Source organism: Eumetopias jubatus, unplaced genomic scaffold (assembly GCF_037043125.1).
Source record: "Eumetopias jubatus isolate StellerSeaLion01/CBP00866 unplaced genomic scaffold, mEumJub1_p1.0 scaffold_5, whole genome shotgun sequence".
In the NCBI taxonomy this organism is placed as follows: Eukaryota; Metazoa; Chordata; class Mammalia; order Carnivora; family Otariidae; genus Eumetopias; species Eumetopias jubatus.
The window spans coordinates 28,498,697-28,515,574 of NW_028274811.1; the positions used below are offsets into that span (position 1 = coordinate 28,498,697).

The 16,878-nt window shown below is 37.7% G+C and overlaps 1 protein-coding gene across 1 annotated transcript in view; it reads left to right on the plus strand.

Moving 5' to 3' along the window:
* The window catches only part of CATSPER3 (cation channel sperm associated 3), a 35,437-nt gene that overhangs the window by 6,410 nt on the left and 12,149 nt on the right, over positions 1 to 16,878 (plus strand). The window lies entirely within an intron of this gene.

Below are 16,878 nucleotides of genomic sequence, written 5' to 3' on the forward strand. Positions count from 1 at the left end.
AGGCTCTGCGCTCAGCAGGGAGTCTGCTTGGGATTCTCTCCCTCTGTCCCTCCCCCTGCGTGTGTGCGCTCTCTCTCTCGCTCTAAAAATAAATAAATCAATCTTGAAAAAAACAAAATGGAGCAACTTGGGAGCAAAACCAAAACCCATGGGCAACACTGAAATCAAAACTAGTTAAAAAGGTATCCTTACTATGAGCCACAACTGCACAGTATTAGCCTCTGAGGGAGAGGAAGCAGAGGACATTCAATAAATATTAATTGGAAAATATGGGCTGATGTGAGAACAGCATTTTTTTATTAACATATACTGTATTATTAGTATATAAGGTAGAATTTAAGCAATCTTAAATTACTTAATTTAAGGTAGCATTTAGTGATTCATCAGTTGCCTATAACACCCAGTGCTCATTACCTCAAGTGCCCTCCTTAATGCCCATCACCCTATTACCCCATCCCCCAACCACCTCCCCTTCAGCGACCCTCAGTTTGTTTCCTATAGTTCAGAGTCTCTTATGGTTTGTCTCCCTCCCTCTTTTTGTCTTATTTTATTTTTCCTTCCTTTCCCTTATGTTCATCTGTTTTGTTTCTTAAATTCCACATGTGAGTGAAATGATATGGTATTTGCCTTTCATTGACTGACTTATTTCACTTAGCATAATACCTTCTAGTTCCATCTACATTGTTACAAATGGCAAGATTTCATTCTTTTTGATGGCTGAGTAACATTTCATTGTATATATATATATACACCACATCTTCTTTATCCATTCATCTGTTGGTGAACAGTATTTGATATTGGGAAGGGTGTTGTTCAGTCCAGTACTGGGTTAGTGCAAGAGGTTCCTGGTAATTTCTGAAGGGTTCAGAATAGTCTGGACCTTATGAACTCTGAAGAGTGACCAGCCAGGGCTCCCTTCAGGGACATCCCCCTCCCCGCCCCCGCTCCCTGTCCACTTAGAAGAAATAATGGGAGTGGAATAAAAATTGAGCAGGGTAGAGACCCAGAGATGAAGAAAGAGAAGGTCCAGATAAAATTGGAGGAGGGGAATGGAACGAAGAAACCTTAAAAATCAAGCTAGCACATCTTTAAAACAGAAGAGGGAGCTGCATGAAGTTAGAACCACACATTCCAAAAGTTCAGGAAAAGTAATGTCATAGGAAAAAGTATATTATAAAGAGATTGAGGTAAAATCCCCCACAGACTTATTATGAGATGAGAAAAGAGAATAAATTGGAGAATAATATCCCTGTAGATAGTAGAAGCCCACCACAAAGACATGTCCACAAAACAGATACAAACTGTAGCATCTTCTTTCTTTCTTTCTTTTTTTAAAGATTTTATTTATTTATTTGACAGAGAAAGACACAGCGAGAGAGGGAACACAAGCAGGGGGAGTGGGAGAGGGAGAAGCAGACTTCTTGCTGAGCAGGGAGCCTGATGCGGGGCTGGATCCCAGGACCCTGGGACCATGACCTGAGCCGAAGGCAGACGCTTAACGACTGAGCCACCCAGGCGCCCCTGTAGCATCTTATTTCAAAACAAGGTAAATGTTTAATAAAATGGTATGAAATAGGAAAGAACAGAGGCAAAGTGACAAAACTCAGGAAAGAGTTAGAAATAAAAGTCATTTCAAAAATAAAGATGCAGCTAAGAGCAATTAAACACAACAGGTAATAGCTTAAGAGAAATATTGTATTAATGGGAGAGATTTTAATTTTTTTAAAAATTTATTTATTTATTTATTTATTTATTTGAGAGAAAGAGAGTGAGAGAGTGCACAAGCCAGGGGAGGGGCAGAGGGAGAAGCAGATTCCCCGCTGAGCAGGGAGCCTGATGTAGGACTTGATCCCAGGACCCTGGGATCGTGACCAGAGCTGAAGGCAGATGCTCAACCGACTGAGTCACCCAGGTGCCCAAGGAAGAGATTTTTAAAAATCAATCATATCAGTCAATCATAGGGTGCCTGGGTGGCTCAGTTGGTTAAGCAACTGCCTTCAGCTCAGGTCATGATCCTGGAGTCCTGGGATCGAGTCCTGCATCGGGCTCCTGCTCGGCAGGGAGTCTGCTTCTCCCTCTGCCCCTCCCCCTGCTTGAGCTCTCTCTTTCTCTCTCTCTGTCTCTGACAAATAAATAAAATCTTTAAAAAATATTAAAAAAAATAAAAATCAATCATAAGTGAAGAAATAAAAAGGATTCAAGAGAAAATAATGAATATTGAGAATGGGGGAAGGGGCGCCTGGCTGTTTCAGTTGGTGGAACATGCGGCTCTTGATCTCGGGGTTGTGAGTTTGAGCCCCACGTTGGGTGTAGATTACTTAAAAATAAAATTAAAAAAAAAGTAAAAAGAAAAAAAGTTAAAAAAGAAAAGACAGTGGGGGGGGGGAAGAAAAGATCCAACATAAGGATAATAGGAGTCCCTGATTTGAAACACCAACAAAGTAAAGGGATGGAACAAACACAAATCTATAATTTCAGAAATGTTACCTGAAATAAAAGAATTGAAATTCAGTATTGAAAGAGCACATGTTACACACTTGAGAATATGGATTTAGAACAACAATCACTGAAACATTCTAGTAAAATTATTGGACTCTAAATGAAAGGGAGTGGAGGAAACTGAGCATCTGGGCAAAGAGGCTGCTAAGGAAAGGGAAAGTATTGGCAGACTTTGCTATGGTAATGCTTTATGCTAAAGGAAAACATTTAAGATACTTCAGGGAAGAAAATGTGAACCAAGAATTCTAGATCCATTTTAATTGACTTTCAAATATAACACACACAGAGAAACTGTCATCAATCATGAAAACACTTGGGTGATAGTGTTCCCTTGAGCCCTTCCTTTGGTAAAGAATAAGTTGCAGCCAACCAAAATGACTAGAGGTGCATCAACATTAGGATGAGTGATGAGCATTAAATGCAATTATTGGTAGAATTAATCATAATTGTAGGCTAACAAGGAGAGAATACAACATATAATGAATCTATCCTCTGACAGTGAAGATACAGTACAACTCAAAAATGGAGGAGAGTGGGGGGAGTTAATGCCAAAAAATTTTTAAACCATTTTTAGGAGTCAACTTAGTGGAGATACTCTTAGTAGTGCCATTTTGAGACTGTTGTGTGTGTAATATGGGATAAAGCAGATGGGCAAATATGGGACAGTTTAGTTCTGTTATCCTCTTTGTTCCTGAGAACCAATATACTCATGGAAGAAAGGAGAAACAGAGGTAATACAGACAAAGCTAAGTAAAAACCCTCTGGTTTGACATTTAAGTTGGAAGCATCAGGATAAATTACTAAAGTATTTTAATCCTTAACCATGAAAGACCTAGAACATTGACCACTCAGCAATTATGCAGCCATAATGCTCACAATTCATGTGATGTTGAAATGCCATTTCTCACTAAAAACAAACTAGGGATTTTTAGAGAAATGATAGACCACAAGTCAAGGCAAAAAACATACCAGATGAGTCAGGAATATCCTGTCATACACATAGCAAGGAAGCTGTCAAAGATTACTGGGGTCATGTCAAAAGGACTCAGGAGACAACTTGAAGAGGCTCCTACACGCCAAAAATGGGACACTTTGGGCTTCAATAAGGATAATAATTAAAATGGATTGGAATGCCTCAAATAGTCCATAAGTTTATAATGATACCAAAAACTAACTGGTCACTTTTGAAGGGTAATAAGGAACTAATTTTTATCTCTAAAACTATTAAGAGAAAGAATCAAGCATTACTGACCTTATATGAACCATATTACTGAGTAACCATACAGTCAGTAAGGGAAAACTCTATAGAAATATCCCAGTTAATAAATGAAAAGGGAGGGGCGCCTGGGTGGCTCAGTCGTTAAGCATCTGCCTTTGGCTCAGGTCATGATCCCAGGGTCCTGGGATTGAGCCCCACATTGGGCTCCCTGCTCAGCAGGAAGCCTGCTTCTCCCTCTCCCACTCCCCCTGCTTGTGTTCCCTCTCTCGCTAAAGAGATTTGCATGTCTCTCTCTGTCAAATAAATAAAATCTTAAAAAAAATAAATGAAAAGGGAAATGATAGAAGTAGAGTATCACTATTTTCAACCCCCAGTGAAGAAATGGATCTAGGAAATGAGCATGAATGGCTGCTACCATCATAAAAGGGGAGGTAAGCAGATATATGCCTGCTATGAAAGAACAGAACCTATAATCTTGCCAAAGAGATGAAACCTGAATCTGATCTAGTTTTTGGATCCAACTACCTGTTCCTGGAAAATAGAGGGCAGGGGAGCATGCTGAGCTGCATCATGAGTGTGTAGTCAGCAAAATCCAGACTGGGAAATTCTACCAGTCAAACTGCCTGGGTTCATCAACAGGTAAATTGAAAGGAAAAAGGAATGGAAGACTTAAAAGACATCAAATTAAAAAAAAAAAAAAAAACCAAAGGGCAAGACTAAAGTATTAGTTCCAGGGATGTGTACATGGGTTCCTATCTATAGAGAAATGCAAGAGAGTGATTACTGTGAAAATCAGGATACTGGTTAATGTGGGGGAAAGGGAGGAAGTTGTAATTGGGATGGTGCACGTGGAGGACTTTTGGGATAGCTGGTGAACAAAGTTGTATTTCTTGACCAAGGTGGTAGTTACAGGGGTGTTGGCCTTGTATTTAGGCTATTATTTTTTGTGTCGTTCTCTATGTATGTCCATTAGGCTATATATTTGTGTGGTTCTCTATGTATGTTTTGCTGTATAATAAAATGGTTAAAAATGGACTCTATCTTCATTTATAGTAAATAACAAATTTCTTTCTTGGTGGTAAAAATGGTCAGCATCAACACAATGTGGGGTCAGAGGTCATGGAGGTGGTGATGTGAGGGTCAGTGTCCATTTGGCACCACTTCTGTGAACCTGTTGGTATGGCAGTGCATCTACCCCAGCATTCTACAGTGTTTGGTAATGGACCGTAGAACATCATGGTAGGTATGGCACTTGATAGGAGTCAGGGGAAGAGCAGAATTGAGGAATCTGAATCTTTGATTGCCCTCCAGAGGCCATGTGGGTCACAAAACATACCTCCTGTAGGACCCTGGTTTGCAAGCCTGGGGGACGTTCTGTGCTGTGGAAGGGATGCAGATTTCAGTGTTACAGAAATTGGGGCTTTTGGCAAGTTACTTAATCTCAAAATTGTTCAGCTCAACATTTGTAAAGTGATGTTATTAGTGCACACAGGATGGCTGAGATCATTGGATAACATGTATGAAAACCCTTGATTAACTATGAAACTCTGAAAAATTATTACCATTTTGGAGGATCTCAGTGAAAGTATCAGGAAGGTCCTGAGAAGACCCTGTTCTTTCACCTCTGGAAAATCTTGAGACTCTGCCAGCAGGAATTGAAGGCTAAGGCAGAGATATAAACTGCTGGACTATTAAATGTATGCCCCAACACTCAGAACCTCGTGGCAAAGGCTGGGAGACTTAGTGGGTCCAGGCATTTATGGAAATATCTGTCCATTCATTAGCAGACCATTAAGTTAGCTGAGTGGGTCTTTGGCCACACATAACAAAGAATACAGACTTTACAGAAGTACTTCTGGAAAGTCCCTTAAAAAAAATGGCAACAATAACAAAATTCTAGGGAGAGGGGATCATCTGATGTCCAGGGTTCCAATTTTATATAATTTAAAATATCCACTTTCTAACAACAACAACAAAATCTTAAAACATGCAAAGAAACACGAATGTATGGCCCCTACAAAAGCAAATAAAAGTACAGTCAGTAGAAACTGTCCCTGAGGAAGCCCCTTTCTTAGGCTTTCTAAGCAAAGAGTTTTAAATTAGAGCTTGTAAATGTGTTCAAAGTACTCGAAAAATAATTCTATCTAAAGAAGTAAAGGAAAGTATGAGAGGAATGTCTCACCAAATAGAGTATATGAATAAAGAGAGAAATTATTAAAAAGAGCAAAATAGAAATTCTTTAGTTGAGAAGTACAATAATTGAAATGAAAAATTCACTAGAGGAATTCAGTAGCAGATCTGAGCTACTGGAGGAAGGAATTGAAAAACAGATAGGTCAATTGAGATTCTCCAGTGTGAGGAACAGAAAGAAAAATGAAGGAATAAAAGTGAGCAGAGACATGTGGAACACATTAAATAAACAAGGTGTCCCAGGAGACGAGAGAAAGGGCAGAAAAAAAATATAAAAGAATAATGGCCCAAAATTCCCCAAATTTGATGAAAAACATTAATCCACACATCCAAAAATATCAGCGAACTCTAAGAATAGACTCAGAAATTCATCTAGACACATCATAAACAAACTGTTGAAAGAGAATTTGAGAGTACCAGTGGAGAAGTGATTCATCACATACAAAGGATCCTCCATAAAATTAATGCTGATTTATCACTGGAAACTACAGTGGCCAGAAGGCAGTGGGATATTGTATTCAAAGTGCTGAAAGGAAAAGACTGTCAACCAAGAATTCTACATCCAGAAAACCCATCCTTCAAAAATGAAGATGAGTGATGTCAGTGAAAATGGTAGAGTAGGTAGCTCTAAGGGTCCATCTGTCCACAGAAATACCTGAAAAAGGGCAAAAACTGTCAGAACTCTGGAAAACAGTCAAAGGTTTATAGTAAATGACTGAACAGTGAATCAAGAAAGCCAACATTTTTCTATTTTTCAAAAAGATTATTTTTTAAAAGATTTTATTTATTTATTTGTCAGAGAGAGCACACACATGTATAAGCAGGGGGAGGGGCAGAGGGGGAAGCAGGCTCCCCACTGAGCAGGGAGCCTGATGTGGGACTCGATCCCAGGACCCCAGGATCATGACCTGAGCTGAAGGCATACATTTAACTGACTAAGCCACCCAGGCATCCCATAGATTATTTATTTTAGAGAGAGAGTGTGAGCGAGTGGAGGGGGGGAGTGGCAGAGGGAGAAGGAGAGAGAATCCCAAGCAGACTCCCTGCTGAGCTTGGAGCCCAACCTGGAGCTTGTCACAGGGCTCCATCTCATGACTGAGATCATGACCTGAGCTGAAACCAACTGCACCACCCAGGCGTCCCAAGAAAGAGTGAACTTTTAAAAGATAAGAAAACTTTGCAACATTTTAATTTGTCCCTGACCCACTCCCCTCCTCAGCATGGTGATTGCCCTCAAGATGGCAGCCTAAGTTGTCACTGTGGGACTCTGGTCTCTTTGGGTCCAGAAGCAGCAGAGCAGACCCTGTTTTTTTTTTGTTTGTTTGTTTGTTTGTTTTTGTTTTTTCTGCAGACCTTGTTCTTAAAGAGTTGTGTTGTCTATTTTGACCTGTCTGAGGGCTACCTGAAGGACTGATGCAAGGCTATTACCTTTGTTTTGCCTAACTTGGAACTTTCTCAGTGCGGAAAGGTAACTCTGTAGAGAGCATTTCTCAAAAGCAATGAGAGGCAAATGAATAACCCACCGCCATCTGGGGCAAAACAACAACAAACCAGTTGATATAAACAAAGGACATGCTGAAAGCCTGAGAAGAAAATCCAGGAGAGTTTTTGGAAAATGAAGGCATTAACAAGCTCCCATATATATGGGAGAGTTTAGAGAGCCATAAATGCCCAGAGCAGGACACACTCTTAGAAGAGACCTGAGAAGACCCCAAGTTTTCACCTCTGGCTGATCTTTAGGCTCAGTGCAAGTAGGGAGTGAAGGCTAAGGTAGAGTTATAAATGACTTGGCTAAGCATTAGAGGAGTCCCCCAACACAGAGCCATTCTGCAAAGACTACGAGGGTTTCTTTTTTCTTTCCCTCCCTCCCTCCCTTCCCCTTCCCTCTCTTTCTCTCTTGTTCCTTCCTCCCTTCCTCCTTTTCTTCTTTTTGCTTGAGGCATTTAAGAAGATCTCTCCTTAAGCGCTAGCTAAAGGAAGACACTTCGAAAACCATACATGACAAAGAATACAGAGTCCTGGGATCGAGTCCCGCATCGGGCTCCCTGCTCAGCGGGGAGTCTGCTTCTCCCTCTGACCCTCCCCCCTCTCATGTGCGCTCTCTCTCTCATTCTCTCTCTCTCTCAAATAAATAAAATCTTAAAAAAAAATATTTTAGGATTTTACTTTTAAGTAATCTCTACACTCAATGTGGGGCTTGAATCCACAACCCTGAGATCGAGAGTCACATGCTTTACCAACTGAGCCAGCCAGGCTCCCTGCAAAGAGTACAGTTTTTTTTAAATTAATTAGTTAATTAATTAATTAATTTTATTCATTTTAAAGACTTTATTTATTTATTTGAGAGAGAGAGAGAGAGCACAAGCAGGGGTAGTGGCAGGCAGAGGGAGAAGCAGGTTCCCTGCTGAGCAAGGATCCCGATGTGGGGCTTGATCCCAGGACCCTGGGATCATGACCTGAGCTGAAGGCAGATGCTTAACTGACTGAATCACCCAGGTATCCCAAGAATACAGTTTTAACAAAACTTTAGACAGGCCACTAAACAAACAACTACTACCCACAAAAAGTAACAAACTCTGAGGAAAGGGAAGAATCTGATTTTTTAGAGTTACTACATTGTAGTAGTGCCTGGATGGCTCAGTCGGTTGGGCTTCTGCCTTTGGCTCAGGTCATGATCTTAGGGTTCTGGGATCAAGCCCCATGTGGGGCTCCCCTCAGCAGGGAGTCTGCTTCTCTCTCTCCCTCTGCCCCTCCCCCTGCTCGTTCTCTCGCTCTGAAATAAAATATTTTAAAAAGTTATTACATCATAATATTTAAAATGTCTAGTTTCAGGGGCGCCTGGGTGGCTCAGATGGTTAAGCATCTGCCTTCAGCTCAGGTCATGATCCCAGAGTCCTGGGATCGAGCCCTGCATTGGGCTCCCTGCTCGGCGGGAGCCTGCTTCTCCCTCTCTCTCTACTGTTCCCCCTGCTTGTGCTCTCTCACTCTCTGTGTCAAATAAATAAAATCTCTAAAAAAAAAAAAAAGTCTAGTTCTAAAAAAATTAAGCATGCAAAAAAACCAAGTAGGTATGGCTTTTATACAGAATAATTGAATAGAAACTGTCCCTGAGGAAGCATAGACATTGGAATTACTAGACAAAGACTTATAATAAGTCCACTGTGTAAAATATGCTCAGGTAGCTAAAAGAAATCATGGCGAAGATCTAAAGGTAATCAGGAGAACAATGTGTCAAGAATGAGAGAATATCAATAAAGAGATAGAAATTATAACCAACCAGAATCAAACAAATTCTGGAGCTGAAAAGTACAATAACTGAAAAATTCACTGGAGGGTTCAAGAGCAGATTGGAGCAGGTGGAAGAAATAATCAGTGAAATAGACAAATCGAACTTAATCTGAGGAACAGAATGAATAAAGAATGAAGATAAATGAACGGAGATAAGAGACCTGTGGGACACAATCAAACATATCAACATATACCTATTGGAAGTTCCAGAAGGAGAGAGAGGGAAAGAGGCAGAAAGAATATTTGAAAAAATAATAGCTAAAAATTTCCCAGATTTGATAAAGGATATCCACATCCAAGAATCTGTAAACTCCAAGGACAAACACATAGAGATGTACACTGAGACACGTAACTGAGCTGTCAAAAGCCAAAGACAAAGAGAATCTTGAAAGCACCAAGAGAGGAGAAACTTGTCACATACAAGGAATTCTTAGTAAGATTAGCAGCTCGTTTCTCCTCAGAAACTATGGAGGACAGAAGGAAGTGACAGAATATATTTTAAGTACTGAGAGAGAAATATTGTTGACCAAAAATTCTATATCCAGCAAAACTGTCTTTCAAAAAATGAAGGAGAGGGGCACCTGGGTGGCTCAGCCAGTTAAGCGTCCAACTCTTGATTTCAGCTCAGGTCTTGATCTCAGGGTCATGAGTTCAAGCCCTACATTGGGCTCCATGTCCAGCATGGAGCATACTGGAAAAAAAAAAGGAGAAATTAAGACATTTCCAGATACACAAAAGCTGAGGGAGTTTGCTGCTAGAAGCTCTACAAGAAATGCTGAAGATAGTCTTTTAGGTGGAAATGAAACTAGACAGTAACTTGAAGCCACTGACAGAAGAAACTACATAGGTAAATGTAAAAGGCCAGGATTATATTTTTGGTTTGTAACTGTAATACATATACATACACACACCATATATATATTTTTATATATATAAACCGTATATATATGCATATATATATATGGTTTAAAATACAAATGCATAAAACAATAAGTATAGTTAATGGGTGCACAATGTATAAAAATGTATTTTGTGACAACAAAAATATAAGAGGTGGGGATGGAGCTCTAAGGAAACAGAATTATTATTATTATTTTTTTTAAGATTTTATTTACTTATTTGAGAGAGAGAGAGAATGAGAGACAGAGAGCATGAGAGGGAGGAGAGTCAGAGGGAGAAGCAGACTCCCTGCTGAGCAGGGAGCCCAATGCGGGACTCGATCCCAGGACTCCAGGATCATGACCTGAGCTGAAGGCAGTCGCTTAACCAACTGAGCCACCCAGGCGCCCAGGAAACAGAATTATTATATACTATTGAAGCTAAGGTTGTATTAATTAAAAATAGATTGTTACAAGTTTAAGAGCTTAATTGTAATCATGAGAGTAACCACCAAGAAAATAACAAAAAATATACAGAAGAAGAATGAGAAAGGAATCCAAGTGGTATACTACAAAAGAATCAAGCACAAAAGAAAGCTGTAATGGAGGAATTAAGGAACAAAAAAGATTTGACATATATAAAACAAATCACAAAATGGCAGAGGCATTTCTTCTTTATTAGTAATTACTTTAAATGTAGAGGAATTGAGCTCTCTTGAACAGAATGGGTTATTTTTTAAAATCCAAATATATGTTGTCTACAAAAGATTTATTTGAGATCCAAAGATACAAATAGGTTGAAAGTAAAAGAATGGAGAAAGATATTCCATGAAAGTAGGAATGAAAAGAGAGCTGGGTTGGCTATATGAATATCAGACGAAATAGATATTAAGGCAAAAACAGAGACAAGGGCATTATATATTGATAAAAAGGATGATTTTTCTCAAATGCACATGGAGCATTCTCCAGGATAGACCATATGTTAGACCATAAAACAAGATGCAATAAATTTAAAAACACTGAAATCATACAAAGTATTTTTCTGACAACAATGGAATGAAACTGGGAATGAGTAACAGCAGGAAAACTGGAAATTTTTCAGATATATGGAAACACTCTTAAATAACCAATGGGTCAAAGAAGAAGTCACAAGGGAGATTAGAAAGTACTTTAAGGTAAATGAAAATGAACACACAACCTAACACATAAGGAATATAGTCAATAATACTGTAACAACTTTGTATGGTGACACATGGTATCTACACTTACTATGGTGAGCATTTCATAATGTATATAAATGCCAAATCACTGTTGTACACCTGAAACTAATATAATATTGTATGTCAACATACTTCAACTTAAACATAATAAAATAGGATGCAGCAAAAGCAGTGTTCAGAGGGAAATACATACCTGTAGATGCCTGCATTAGGAAAGAGAAAAGATCTTACATTAATAACCTAACTTTAGACCTTAAGGAACTAGAAAAAGAAGAGAAAACCAAACCAAAAGCTAGCAGAAAGAAGAAAATAAAAAAGATGAGAGTGAGAAAAACAGAGAAGAGACAAAATCAACAAATTCAGAATTTCATTTTTTGGAAAGATTGACAAAATTGACAACTTTAGATTGACTAAAGAAAATGAGAGAAGACTCTAATTACTAATGATAGAAATGACAGTTGGGACATTAATACTGACCTCATAGAAATAAAAAGGGTTATAAGAGAATACTATAAACAATTGGATGCCAACAAATTAGACAACCTACATGAAATGGACAAACCCTAGAAACATACTAACTGCAAAACTGACTTAAGAAAAAAATAGAAAACTGACATTGGAACAGACCTATAATAAGTAAAGAGGTTAAATCGCTAATCAAAAATCTCCCAACAAAGAAATGCCCAGGACTAGATGGCTTCACTAGTTAATTTTCTCCTGCATTTATTTATTTATTTATTTATTTATTTATTTATTTATTTATTTACTTACTTACTTACTTACTTACTTACTTACTTATTTATTTCTTTATGAGAGACAGAGAGACCACAGGCAGGAGGAAGGGCAGAGGGAGAGGGAGAAGCAGATTCCCTGCTGAGCAGGGAGTCCAACTCGGGGCCCAATCCCAGGCCCCTGGAATCATGACCTTAGCCAAAGGCAGACACTTAACCAACTGAGCCACCCAGGCTCCCCTTTCACCTGCATTTAAAGAAGAATGAATACCAATGCTTTTCAAACTTCCAAAAAATAGAAGAGGATGGAACACTTTTGAATTCATTATATCAGTCGAGCATTACCCTGATACCAAAGCCATCAAAGACATCACAAGGAAAGAAAACTATAGACAGATATTCCTTATGAATACAGATGCAAAAATCCTCACGGAGATACTAACAAACTGAATCCAACAGCATACTTTAAAGGATTATACACCATGATCATGACACCATGATTCATTACTAGATTTATCCCTGGAATGCCTTCAACATATGGAAGTCAGTCAATGTAATACACCAGTAGAATGAAGGAAAGAAAATCCATGTTTGCATCAGTTCTTACTGAAAAAGAATTTGACAAAATCCAATACCCTTTCATGATTTAAAAACAAACAAACAACAAACCAAACAAAACTTAACAAACTAGAAATAGAAGGGAAATTCCTTAACCTGATAATGGGTATTTTTGAAAAAATCCAGTTAACATCATACTCAGGGGTGAAAGATTGGAAATCTTTCTAATTTAATAAGATCAGAAAAAAGACAAAGATGCCTGCTTTCACCATTTTTAAAAATTATGCTGGAAGTCCTAGCCAAAGCAATTAAGCAGGAAAAAGTAATAAGATGTATTCAAATTGGAAAGGAAAAATTTGGATTATCTTTGTTTGCATGTGCCTTGATATTATGTATAGAGAATCCCAAAGAGTACACACACCCCTATTAGGACTATTAAACATACTGAGCAAAGTTGTTAGGACACAAGTTCAGCAACAATAATCAGACTATTTCTATATATGAACAATGAACAATCTGAAAAAGAAATTAAGAAAATTAAACTTACAAAAGCATCCAAAAGATTTCACCAAGGAGATGAGAGATGTGTGTCCTGAAAACTACAGAACACTGATGAAAGAAATAAGACCTACAATAATGAAAAGACATCCTGTATTCATGGATTAGAAGACTTGTTAAGACTTGTTACAGGGGTACCTTGATGGCTCAGTTGGTTAAGCGACTGACTTCGGCTCAGGTTATGATATTGGGGTCCTGAGATTGGACCCTGCATCAGGCTTCTCACTCAGTGGGGAGTCTGCTTGTCTCTCTGCCCCTCCCCCTGCTTATACTCTTTCTCTCTCAAATGGGTAGATAAAAACTTAAAAAAAAAAAAACATGTTACAAAGACTACCCAGAGAGACCTACAAATTCAATGCAATCCCTATCAAAATTTCAAGAGCCTTTAAAAAAAAAGAAGAAACTAAAAAGTAGATTCTCAAATTCATATGAATGTGCAAAGCTCCTTGAGTAGCCAAAACAATATTGCATATGAAGAACAGACTTGGGGGACTTGCACTTTCTGACTTCAAAACTTACTACAGAGATACTGTAATCAAACCAGTGTGGTACTGGCATAAGAATAGACATAGACCTATGGAATACAATTGAAATTCTAGGGATAAAACCAAATTAGGTATGGTTAATTGATTTTCGACAGGAATGCCAAGACCATTTAGTTGGGGCAGGAATAGTCTCTTCATCATATGGTTCTAGGACAACGTGATATCCACATGCAAAGAATAAACTTGGTCCCCTACCTTATACTGTATTCAAAATTTAACTCAAAATGGATCAACATCCTAAATATAAAAGCTAGAATTCTTAGAAGAAACAGGGGTAAATATTCATGACCTTGAATTTGGCAATAGAGTCTTAGGTATGATGCCAAAAGCACATGCTTTTGTTAAAGGGAAAATAGATAAGTTAGGCCTCATTAAATAAAAACATTTGTGAGTCTCAGGGAACTCTCAAGAGAGTGAATAGATAAGCCACAGAAAGGGAGAAAATATTTGCACATCATGAATCTAATAAACAGTTAACGTGCAGACTATATAAAGAGCTCCCACAACTCAGCAGTAATAACATCAACAACAAAATAAACAACCCAAGTTAAAAATATCCAAAGGACTTGAGTAGACATTTCTCTAAAGAAGATATGCAAATGACCAATAAGCACATTAAAAGATGTTCAAAATCACTAGTCATTAGAATGGGAAGTGTAAATCAAAATCACAATAAGATACAACTCCACACCCTAGTTATTACAGCTGTTATAAAAACAGAAACTGTGAAATGGAAAAGAACAAGTGTTGGTGATGTGGACATGAAGAAATTAGAACCCTTGTGCATTGCTGGTGTGAATGTAAAATCATGTAGCTGCTCTAGAAAACATCTCAAAAAGTTAAACTTAGAATTGCCATATGATCCAGCAATTCCACTTCCAAGTATATACGCAAAAGAACTGGAAACAGGGACTCAAACAGATTCTTGTACACCAGTGTTCATGGCACCATTGTTCATAGTAGCCAAAAGGTGGAAGCAAATCACATGTCCATTGGCTGATGAATGGATAAAGAAAATGTGTCTATACATAAAATGGAATATTATTCAGCCTTAAAAAAGAATGAAATTGTGATACATGCTACAGTGTGGATAAACCTTGAACACATTATGCTAAGTGAAATAAAACATGTATAAAAGGGCAAACTTTGTATGGTTTCATCTATATGAAGTACCTAGAACAGGAAAATTCAGACAGAAAGTAAAATGGAGTTTCCTGGGGGGCTGGGGGAGGGGGAATGTGGAGTTACTGTTTATTGGTACAGAGCTTCTCCTTGGGATGATGAAATAGTTCTGGAAACAGATGGTAGTGATGGTTGCATAATATTGTGAATGCACTTAATTCTACTGAATTGATTGTACACATAAAAATGGTTAAATATGGTAATTTTCATGTTATATATATATTTTACCATAATCAAAAACAAAGGTTATGAATACTCAAAACTAACCCCCTTCTCATTGAATTTTCCATTTTAAAATGATGAATTTTATGGTACATGAATTATACCTCAATTTTAAAAATTAATGAGCTGACCTTTTGGAAAAGAGCAACAGAATAAGACCAAAAAGAAGGAAAAAGGAAGGAAAAGTAGAAGAAAAGGAAAGTAGAAAAAAGGAAATAATAAAGATAAGAGCAAAAATTAATGAAATAGAAAGCAAAGATTCAATGGAAAGTATCAACAAAGCCAAAGTTAGACCTTAGAAAACAATTTTAAAATAACTTTGTTCATGAGACAAGACAAATGGAAGCCCTGAATCATGTTAGGGTTTTTTTTTTTGGTTTAAGGTTTTTTATTTATTCATTAGAGAGAGAGAGAGAAGGCAAGAGTATAAGCAGGGGGGAGTGGGGGAGGGAGAAGCAGGCTCCTTGCTGAGCAGGGAACCTGATGCGGGGCTCTGTCCCAGGACCCTGGGATCATGACCTGAGCCGAAGGCAGACGCCTGATCGATGGAGTCACCCACGTGCCCCTTATATTAGGTTTTAAAAGGAAAATTACAGATACAGTAAATATCAGTAATCTAATAATTTTGTGCCAATGAATTTGAAAACCTAGCTGAAATAAGATATTCTAGAAAAAATTTATAAAAGTGATTTTCATGAAAAAGCAAAAACCTAAAATAATCTTTATATGTCTTTATATTTCTTTTAATGGCTACAAAGCATTGAATTAGTAGTTAAAACTTTATCCCTGAAACCTACAAACTAACCTGGACTAGATGGTTTTACATTCATGGAGATACAATTCCAAACATATAAAATGCTTGCAGTGATTAGATAAATGAGTATATCTGCCCTGCCCACAGACAGTTCACCTTGTGAGGTTAGTAAAACCATCATGCCAAACTAGACAAGGATAGTATGAGAAAGGAAAGTTACACCCAATTATATGAACATTAACACAAAAATCCCAAACAGAACATTAGGAAACTGAATTAGAAAATGGATGAAAAAGAGTATATATTGTTGCCAAGTTGTTTTTTTTTTCCCCCAGGAATTCAAGTATTAGAAAAACCTACATATTTTATTAACCAGCTTAAAATATTAAAGGAGAAAATAACCCCGTAAGATAATTTCAAGAGAAGCAGAAAAAGTTTATCATGAATATCTTTCAGTATAAAAACTTAGCGGGGCACCTGGGTGACTCAGTTGGTTAAGGATCTGACTTTGGCTCAGGTCATGATCTCAGGGTCCTGGGATTGAGCCCCATGTCAGGCTCCCTGCTCAGCGGGGAGTCTGCTTCTCCCTCTCCCTCTGCCCCTTTCCCCCGCTCGTGCTCTCTCTCTAATAAATAAATTTTTTAAAAAATCTAGAAAAGAGAGAGATAAAAGCTTAGCAAACGAGGAATAGAAAGGACTTATTTTTAACCCAATTAAGGGTACCTATGTAAAACTTGTATCAAAGTTCACACACAGTGATGAAACTTTAGCAGTATTCTCTTTCAAGGTTTAGAAAAATACTGTCATTTCTGCATAGAACTCCCAAAAGAATCTGGAAAAAAATTGTTAATTAACGAAGTTAATACTAATTAATAAAGCTAATAATTATAAAGTCCAGCAAATTTGCTGGATATATGATTAATAAATAAAATTACATTTAATATATCATCTATAAAACAGCACTTCTTTTTTAAAAATAATTTTATTGTTATGTTAATCACCATACATTACATCATTAGTTTTTGATTAAAACA